This window comes from Nematolebias whitei, chromosome 12 (assembly GCF_014905685.2).
Source record: "Nematolebias whitei isolate Nwh7 chromosome 12, NemWhi1, whole genome shotgun sequence".
Taxonomy (NCBI): Eukaryota; Metazoa; Chordata; class Actinopteri; order Cyprinodontiformes; family Rivulidae; genus Nematolebias; species Nematolebias whitei.
This window is the reverse complement of record NC_056509.1, coordinates 740,178-750,372: the sequence shown is the minus strand read 5'-3', so window position 1 is coordinate 750,372 and position 10,195 is coordinate 740,178.

The following is a 10,195-nucleotide window of genomic DNA, read 5'->3' as shown; positions in this document are numbered from 1 at the left end:
GGATTTGGATAATTTACTTTTTACAAGATTTATGTGCTGTTTCCAAGACAATCTGTCATCAATATCATCTTTGAATTGAGAAAGCTCCTCGGATGAGGAGAGAAACGTCTTCTGTTTACAAATAAAGTCCAGTTGTTTTTGTATTGAACGCTTTTTGAATATAGGCCAGTGAAGACAGAGACTTTTTAAGGGAAAGTCGTAGCATAGTCCAGAGCCACCCCTCTCAGCCATTGTCCAGATAAGGGGTGACATTCATCATCAGCTCAGTTGAGGTTCTGTCACATGTCCACGGCCTTGGGGAAGGGAGGGGTGAGGAGACAGTCAAAGCATCTTTGTCGTTTTCAAAACATTTGAGGAGGAGTTGAGATAAGTCCGGCGTCAAGGCCACAGTTTGGGTCAGGCAGAACTCATGAATTGTTGTTTCAGCCTTATTAAAGTCTCGTTGGTATGTATTCCTCTGATGGAACTCCAAAATAGCCGAACTGATCCTTTACGCCAAAAGTCAAGGTCACAGCTTCTCCAAGATTATTTCCCCTTCATGTGTGCTGCTATAGAGTCCACAGCTCTGATAACAGCCTTCTCCAGCTCCCTGCTGCAGCTCCACAAATTCAGTCTGAGCGCTGTTGAGATTCGACACATCCACACAAATTTATAGACAATCCAGACTTCACCAGCCAAACAGCAAAATAACCAGTTGTCATCATGAATCCAATTTGTTTCCGTCGAGGTAAGAGGGTCCTCCTTATGCCCTGACTCCTGTCAGGAGAAGTTGATCAATTTTGTTGAAAGACCAGCTCAACCTTCGAATTAAGAGGTATGCAGAAAAAAAGAGGCTTTTTAAGGGTTCACAGGACAAAAGAGTGTAGCGGGGAAGGGGGGGTGGGGGGGGGGGGGGGGGACTGGGAGACACGTCTGGTTCCACCGGAGGACAGAGAGAAAAAAAAAGAATTTACTGATAATTCGGCCACTGAATACATCAACATTATCGCACGAAGGAAGTTTGTTGTAACGGAAAATTAACAGAGGTACAGGTTTTTCTGTTGGTGCTCAGACACAATAGGCTCTTTTCACAAGGACGTCAGACAACTTCCTTTTTGACTCGATGCTGTGGATCATTACTTCCGGGTCTATTTTCCCTCGGGAGACCTGTCTGGAAACTTAATGGAATTTCATTCCTTCAACCTTTATTTACAGAGGTTATATTACAAGATGTAGTGCAAGGTAAGGTTAATAAAAACAGTATTTATGTGTTTGTTAGCTGTGGTAACGTTATCCATCATTATAGCAACTTTAGCCACAGTAGCTAAAATATACAACACGGGCTGTCAGTGCTCTAACGTTTAAAGGTTTACTAGCTATATTAACATTAATAAAAACAGTATTTACATGTTAGTTAGCTGTGGTAACATTATCCATCATTATCAATTTACCATTCTGTAACTGTGTAAGGAAACAGCCTCCAATTGTAAAGTAAGCTAGCTAGCAGCTAACAGGTAGCTAAAATATACACTGCTGCTGCCTGTCAGTGCTGTAACATTAAAATGTTTACTTTATCTATTAATCTCTGACATCTTCCAACACTGTAGTTTAGAATAGCATTTTAAATATTGAATTAAAAAACTATATGTCAAACCATTTCCATATTCTGATGATTAATAATTTATCTTTTTACTTTCTTCTTGTGTCCATCTTTCTCAGCAGCAGCAACTCATCAAATAGGACACCCTGAAGACCCAGGCTCGTTTGACGATTTTAGCAGAGAGGGCCATGCGAAGGGTGAAGGAGTACCAGTCAATCAGGAGGTTCAGTCAATCAGCTGTGGGTCATCTGCTGCTGCCTAATATCAAATTATCAGGAGCCTCTTGATCATAAAGGAGACAAATCAGTCTAGAGCCTCCCTGCTCCTTCAAGTCACACTTCTTGGATGAACATTCATTACTGGAAGCAGCTGTGTTGGAAATCTCTCCGTATATTTCTTCTTTTTTTTTAATCTACTAATGAATGATGTTGTGAAGAATTCTGTCAGAACTTTTTTTAAACAGCTTGTCTTCAGTAATCTGCATATGTACATCTTTTACATTTAAATTGCATCTGTTTGTATATTTTACACATCTGGTAATGTAGTACATGGAGGAGGGGAGGAAATGCTCAAATTAAAGCTTCTGTTGTGAAACAATTAAACAAGGTTTGTGGCAGCTTCTTGCAAACATTCATTTAATAATTTTATTGAACACTGTACATGGAGCAATGTTGGTAAAGAAACTTGTATATATACACACACACATATATATATATATATATATATATATATATACACACGCACACACGCACACACACGCACGCACGCACGCACGCACACACACACACACACACACAGGAGGGCACTTCTTAATTGTCAGCTGCTGGATTTCCATTTCTAGAGACAAAACTTGTCTCTGCAACTCTTGAATTCTCCGTGCAGCATCATTCAGTTGACCTAAGATAAAATAAATTATAAACATTAATAGACATCACTTATCCACTCTTCAATTTCCTGTTCAATTATCAAATACCTTTTGTATTACAGCATTTCTTCTATTACTTACTCGTTACTGCCTTCACAGTTCTGACGTGAAAATATGTAATTTTTTTTCAAAGGGCAAAACAAAATATGCAATATTTTCCATAAAGTATGACGCTGCTCCTACTCATTCAAATCATTTCATGTATTAACTGACAGTCTCTCAACCATTAGCAAATCCAAAATGTTCTGAATCCAACCACGAGATGGTTACAGTGTTATTCACTGCCATATATTTTTCTACAATCATTTTCTGCAATACTAACCCAGAGAAGGATGTCAGGCAGAGCCGTGATCTTTTACCACTGCACCTGCAGGCGATGCCTCCTCTGTACAGTTCCCGGGTACAGTTCCTAGGAGTCATCCTGGCCAGCAGCACGAGACACTTCTTGCTCACAGGTAAACTGACTCACGAGCTTGTGAGCGTCTCCCTAGAGGTTGAAAATCAGACACTTCATGGTCATGACACATTTTTGTTTATTTTTAAAAATGTTCAGCACTGTCTTCCCTCCATTTACCCCAATCATTCCAGTGAAATCTAGATGGCACCGATCCTTGTCTGATCCAGGTTCTTCCACTGGCTGATGAATTTAGATCTTCTGGGGCAAAGTGCAGACTGCATGGGTGCTCCCACAGAGGATTTCAAAAGTTGGCCCTTCATCTCTCCTGATCGCTCTCACCCAACGGGAACGTATTTCTTTGTCCACGGGAAAATTGTGGAAACTCAAATATGTTGTTTTTTGTTTAATATTGGAACAACATGGCACACTGCAATAACGTCTTAATGATTGTGTCATGCTGGTTAGATGAGCTGCTGCTGAGAAAGATGGACACAAGAAGAAAGTAAAAAGATAAATTATTAATCATCAGAATATGGAAATGGTTTGACATGTAGTTTTTAATTCAATATTTAAAATGCTATTCTAAACAACAGTGTTGGAAGATGTCAGAGATTTTACATTAATAGATAAAGTTAAACATTTTAATGTTACAGCACTGACAGGCAGCAGCAGTGTAGAGTTTAGCTACCTGTTAGCTGCTAGCTAGCTTACTTTACAATTGGAGGCTGTTTCCTTACCCAGTTACAGAATGGTAAATTGATAATGATGGATAACGTCACCACAGCTAACTAACACATAAATACAGTTTTTATTAATGTTAATATAGCTAGTAAACCTTTAAACGTTAGAGCACTGACAGCCCGTGTTGTATATTTTAGGTACTGTGGCTAAATTTGCTGCAATGATGGATAACGTTACCACAGCTAACAAACACATAAATACTGTTTTTATTAACCTTACCTTGCACTATATCTTGTAACATAACCTCTGTAAATAAAGGTTGAAGGAATGAAATTCCGTTAAGTTTCCAGACAGGTCGCCCGAGGGAGAATAGACCCGGAAGTACTGATCCACAGCATCGAGTCAAAAAGGAAGTTGTCTGACGTCATGTGAAAAGGGCCTATCAGACTCTTAAACCTACGGCAGACCAACAAAACGTCTGGCTCAATCACGGCATGTATTCACCACCAAATTTACCCAAAAAGATCCCTAAACAAGTTCACAACAGCATGTACTTTTCAGTTTATGGCAAACAAGAGGTCTGGGCCTACAGGAGACAGAAGATTTATCAGTTTACAAAAACCTTTGTAGTTTGCTCAAACACCGCTCATAAGACACTTGAAATTGAATAAACATCATGTTATGATTAAATTTTGTAATCAATCACACGGGGCGCCAAACATGTAACAATATGAAGGATGTGAGATGGAGGAAGAAGGGTGACACTTTCTCCAACCCCCTCCACTACATTTATTTTATTTTACTCTTTCTTTCTTTTTTTTCCTTTTTTTTAGATGACAGATGGCCTCCCTTCTCCCCTTACAGCCATCCTCTCCACACCATTATTATGAAATATTTATTCTAGTGATTATCTAGTGTAGGTTTATTTATTTTTTTATTTTTTTTATAGGATAGAAAGAAAGAAAAGACAAAGTAAGACTCCAAAATATAAGAAATATACACAAAGAGAGCACATGGCAAAACACCCGGCCACTGACTGTTCACCTGCAAAGAACATGACAAAACACAGCAACAAAATACATATGTATAAAGATCTTAAAATATTCATGGCTTTGCAGTAAGTTTCCATAAATATATATACCCATACCTACGCCTATATACATACATACATACACATGAATATACATTCATATACATATCTATATATCTACATATAAAGCCTACATAAGCATCCCTGCTTCTATTTGTGTGTGGTTGTGAGCATGCATAAGTGTATAAGGCTTCTCTAATAGAACATTCAATAGTAACTGTGAAGCAGCAGAGGCCCGACCCCCAAGACCAGAGGCAGACGAAAAAGGGGGGACCAGAGCCCAAGACCCCAGGAGGGACCCCGACCGCGGAGCCCCCAGGGCCACCCACACAGGACGAACCACTCACCCACCCCCCCAGATTGGACCACAGGGAAGAGCTGGAAGATCCCCACCAGCGACCACATACAGCGACCCCCCGGGGCCAACAGCGACAAACTCACAGGCCCCCGCCGGAACCCGCCGCACCGATGCAGGTCCAGGCCCGGGCACTGAGGTCTGGGCACCGAGGACTCAGACCACCCAGGCCAAGGCCTGACAGGGCCAGAGGACCCGAGCCCCACCAGGCAGACACCAGGCCGAGCCGACACACGCCCAAGCGCCCAGCCCCCGACACCAAGGGCCCCAAGCACACCGGTAGGCAAGGGCACACCCCACCAGGGGGCCGTGCGATAGGGGCGTGATGCCAAGCACCCCCAGTTGTATCAGAGAGGGGGCAGTCCGAGTCTCGGCCTAACAAATACCCATTCATACACAGACACAATCACACAGTCCCAGCCTCATTCTCACACTCACTCACTCAAAGACATACAATAACGATACATTTCATTCTTATTCCCGATACGCACTCTATACCCCCCAGGTCCAAGACATGTACTCGCCCTCTACAGGGGGCAGCCCATGCCCAAACCCAGGAGGTAGATCCATTCATTCTCGAGCGGAGAGGAGCCAATATCCCAGACCCGGCCCAGGCCACGCCCAGCCGACAGGACACCCCCCGGCACGAAGAGGTCATGCCACCGACCACCCCCACGCACTGCCAACAACCAAGCACGCGCCCCCAGCCGACCTCCCGCCAGGCCCCGGCAGCCACCCCGGCCAGCGGGCCAACCATGGCACCCAAGAGCCAAGCTCAGGGGGTCCAAACAACCCCAGGGAGAGCACAGTGCCAGCACCGCCCACGGCAATCCCCCAGACCCCGAACCCCACACATAGTCCTGGTCAACACCCGACGGCCTGCCCTTCTCCCGGACCCCACCCCCGGAATGGCAGTTAGAGAACTAGGGGGTTGAGAAAAAAAAAGAATAAGACCCCAACACATACACCCCCGCCCCTAGATGTGCTGTTGATATGTGTTGTTGTTTAGTGCCATTAAAAAGGAAAGAAGAAGGAGCAAAGGCTGGCATGATGCCAGTTTCCCCTCCACCCCAACTCTATCCAAACCCTAGTGTCTAAATGCAATTGTTGTAAGTGAGCACCGGCACAGGGGGTGAGAGTAAGGTCATCCCACCACCCATAGCCATGTGCCCACCTCAAGTTCCTATATGTGAATGTCATGAGGATGTTATGAATGAATGTCTAAGGTGTACAATAAAATTGAGTCCCAGGTGGCTATGGTCAACAGAGATGTAAAATTGTTGCAGCACACCCGAGCCCAAACAACCCTAAATGTGTGGAATTGAAATGAAGAGGGTGGAGGTGCATGGTGAGGGATGGGGAGAAATATAACTGTGAGCGCAAATGCTCCCACAGGGAGTCAGCTCCCCCACTGACCCAACAGCCCCCCCCCCCCCAGTTCCCCAAGGTCCACCCAGGGATTGAGGCCAAGACACCTCTCCATCTGGACCGACCACCAGGCCCGCTGAGCTCCAGACCAGAGAGGGACAGAGCCCCGAGGGCTGCCAAAAGCAGTACCAGCAGCCCACACATCCGAGGGCTGCCAGGACCCCCACAAACCGCAGTCAGCCCGCCACCAAATGAAGCCAAACCCCACCAGGACGACCCGGACAAGAGCACCCGCTCAACCGCCGACAGAGCCAGGAAGCACCGGGAGCGAGCCCCCACCACAGGAAAGGGGCCAGCCAGTCGGCCATGCACAGTCCCGGGCCGCCCCCAAGGACATCCACCCCGTCCCCACCCCAGAAGAAATACTACACCCACCCCTCATTCTGACATCTCTCAAAACACATAGCACACTAGACACCTAGGCTGGGTCAAACTAACCCCTCTTAGGGGCCACTGGTCATGCCCCCAGACACCCAACCCCCCAGCCCATGAACCCACAACCCACCAGCGAGCCAAAGGCCCCTGCCCAGAACCGGGCACCAGAGCGCAAGCCGGCCCAGAGCCCGGCAACCCGCCCGGCAACCCGCCCGCCAGAGCCCAAGATCCCCGATCCCCACAGGCCCAAGCCCGGGGGCGACAAGCCTCCAGAATCCCAAGCCCCCGCGCCCATCCCGAACCCACCCCAGCACAGCCAGGCTACCAGATCGGTGACCCACGACCGCCGCCACAGACCACCTGAGGGCCCACATGCAGCCACCAGCAGACATACCATACCATACCATACCAATTTATTTATATAGCACTTTAAACAGTGACAAAGCACACCAAAGTGCTGTACAGGGACAAACAGAACAAGCACACAGCAACAGATTACATAACAGGACACCAAAAACGTAGAAACGAACAAAAACAGTAATGGATAACAACAACTGCAACATGACCAACACAGTGTGATGCACACAGACTCAGCACAGATCACACAGTGCTAAAAGCCAGGGAATAAAAGTGTGTTTTTAAGCGAGATTTAAAAACTGTGAGGGAGGGGGCCTGTCTAACGAGCAGAGGTAACTCATTCCAAAGTCTTGGGCCTGCTACAGAGAAGGCCCTGTCACCTCTGCGCTTGAGACGGGTTCCTGGGACTGTTAGGAGCAACTGGTCTGCTGATCTGAGAGAACGTGGTGGGACATACGGCTGGAGTAGATCAGTAAGATAGGAGGGGGCAGAGCTGTTTAGTGATTTATAGACATACAAGAGTATTTTGAATTTGATTCGAAGGTGAACCGGAAGCCAGTGTAGGGAGGCCAAAACAGGAGTAATGTGCTCTCTTTTGCTTGTGCTGGTCAAAAACCGGGCTGCTACATTTTGGACCAGTTGGAGTCTAGCTATGGAGGTCTGACTGATACCAAAAAGGAGTGAGTTGCAATAGTCGAGCCTGGATGTAATGAATGCATGAATTACTGTCTCCAGGTTATTTTTGGACAATATGGGCTTCAGCTTAGACAGTCGCCTCAGCTGGAAAAAGCAGGATTTAACAATCATATTTACATGATTGTTGAGTTTCAGAGAAGGGTCAAGTATCACTCCTAGATTAGTGACTCTTTGTTTCACTAACGGTGACAGAACGGATAGGTCGATGCAGTGGTTGGTCATTGTGTCATTGGGAGGAAACAGCATAACTTCAGATTTCTTCTCGTTGAAACACAAGAAATTTAAAGCCATCCAATCTCTGACGTCAGCCAGGCAGTCCAGTAACGGTTGAATAGAGCGAGTACCGTTGAGTCTGAGGGGGAAGTAGATTTGGCAGTCGTCAGCGTAGAAATGAAAAGGTATGTTATGTTTCCTGAAAATAGCACATAGTGGCAGCAGGTATAAAGAAAATAAAAGAGGACCAAGGATGGAACCTTGCGGTACCCCCCATTTAAGCGCTGCCGAGGCTGAACTAAAATCTTTGATGGAGACACAAAAGGACCTGTCAGCGAGGTAAGATCTAAACCATTCGAGGGCTGACCCAGTGATGCCCACCCACTGCTCTAACCTCGCAATGAGGATCTCGTGGTCGATTGTATCAAAGGCAGATCAAAGGCAGATGTGAGGTCCAGTAAGAGAAGGAACACAGAATCACCAGCGTCTGTGAATAGGAGAATGTCGTTAAAAACCTTGAGTAGAGCAGTTTCAGTGCTGTGGAGAGGTTTAAAGCCAGACTGGAACAGCTCTAAGATGGCATTATCCTCTAGAAAGTATTTCAGCTGGGACGCCACTATTTTTTCCAGTAGTTTAGCGACAAAAGGGAGTCTGGAGACAGGCCAGAAGTTGGACATGACTGAGGGGTCAAGGCTAGGTTTTTTCAGGAGAGGTTGGACAGCAGCATGTTTAAAAGTTATTGGCACCACACCTGAGGCTAAGCTGCTGTTCACAATGCCAAGAACAGGAGGGCCCAGAACAGGAAGAAGTTCCTTGAGGAGTCGAGGGGGGACAACGTCAAAAGGGGAGCCAGATGGCTTCATGCTGCACATGACCTGCTCCAGGGAAGACAGAGAGATGGACTCGAAGTGGTCAAGAACAGCAACACAATGAGATGGGATGGACGGATCATGAGCAGGTGGAGAAATGAGTGCCCGGGTGTTTGCAACTTTTTCAGAAAAGAAATGGAGGAAGTTTTCACACAGCTCAGTTGAGGCTTCTAGAGGTGAAGGTTCACTGACGTGTAGAACTGAATTCAGGGTGGAAAAAAGGGCTCGGGGGTTGTGGGAGTTTGAGGCAATTATCGCAGAAAAGAACTTCGATTTGGCGGCTTTAACTGCCTTCTGATAATGACGCCAACTCTCCTTTAGGATTTGAAAAGAAACCTGCAGCCTGTCTTTCCTCCACCTGCGTTCTGCTCCCCTACACTGCTGTCTAACGGCTTGAGTGACGTCATTAAGCCATGGTTCTGATAAAAGTTTTGTTTTCCTGGTTTTAAAGGGAGCAACACGGTCCAGAATATTTAAGCAAACGGAGTTAAGCTGAGAGGTTAGCTCCTCGGTGGAGAGAGACACTGAGAGCTGATCGATCCTCTCAGAGCTAAAAGCTTCAGTAAAACGTGCAGCAGTGAAACGGTTAATGGCGCGTGAAGTACGTGCAGAATCACATGACTTAGCAGTAGGACAAGGTGGGATGATATCAAACAAGACAGGCATGTGGTCTGAGAGAACGTTGTCACCGATTACCAAATTACAAACAGAGACAACACGTGTTAAAATGAGATCCAGAGTGTGACCGTGTTGTTGGATGGGAGCATTTACATCCCCCAGAACCACCTAGGCCCTCCCCAGGGGGAAAGCAGTGCCCCCCTGCCCAGGTACCCCCAAGAGCCCAGCCCCCGGCAAACCCCCTGGCGCCCCAAACCCATACACCTGCCTCCACATCAACCCCAAGGCCCCACAAGGTCAGATCCCAGACTACCCACCCTCACTATGTAACGGAGCCGATCAAAGGAGCCCACAAAGATTGATCCAATGTGTCGGCAGATGCTGTTTCAAGACTAATATGATCTAACAGAAGATTTTTATACTGATTAATGCTAAGATTATTTTTATTTTTCCAATTCAGGAGTATGGTTTTCTTTGCAATGCATAAGGCAGTGAAAATCATGCGACATGTATTTTTTTCCAGGGTAACATCTTCCAAGATAGCCAATAAGCAAACAGATGGAGCGAGTGGAATATTACATTTCAGACATTTAGACAAGTCTTCACAAACCT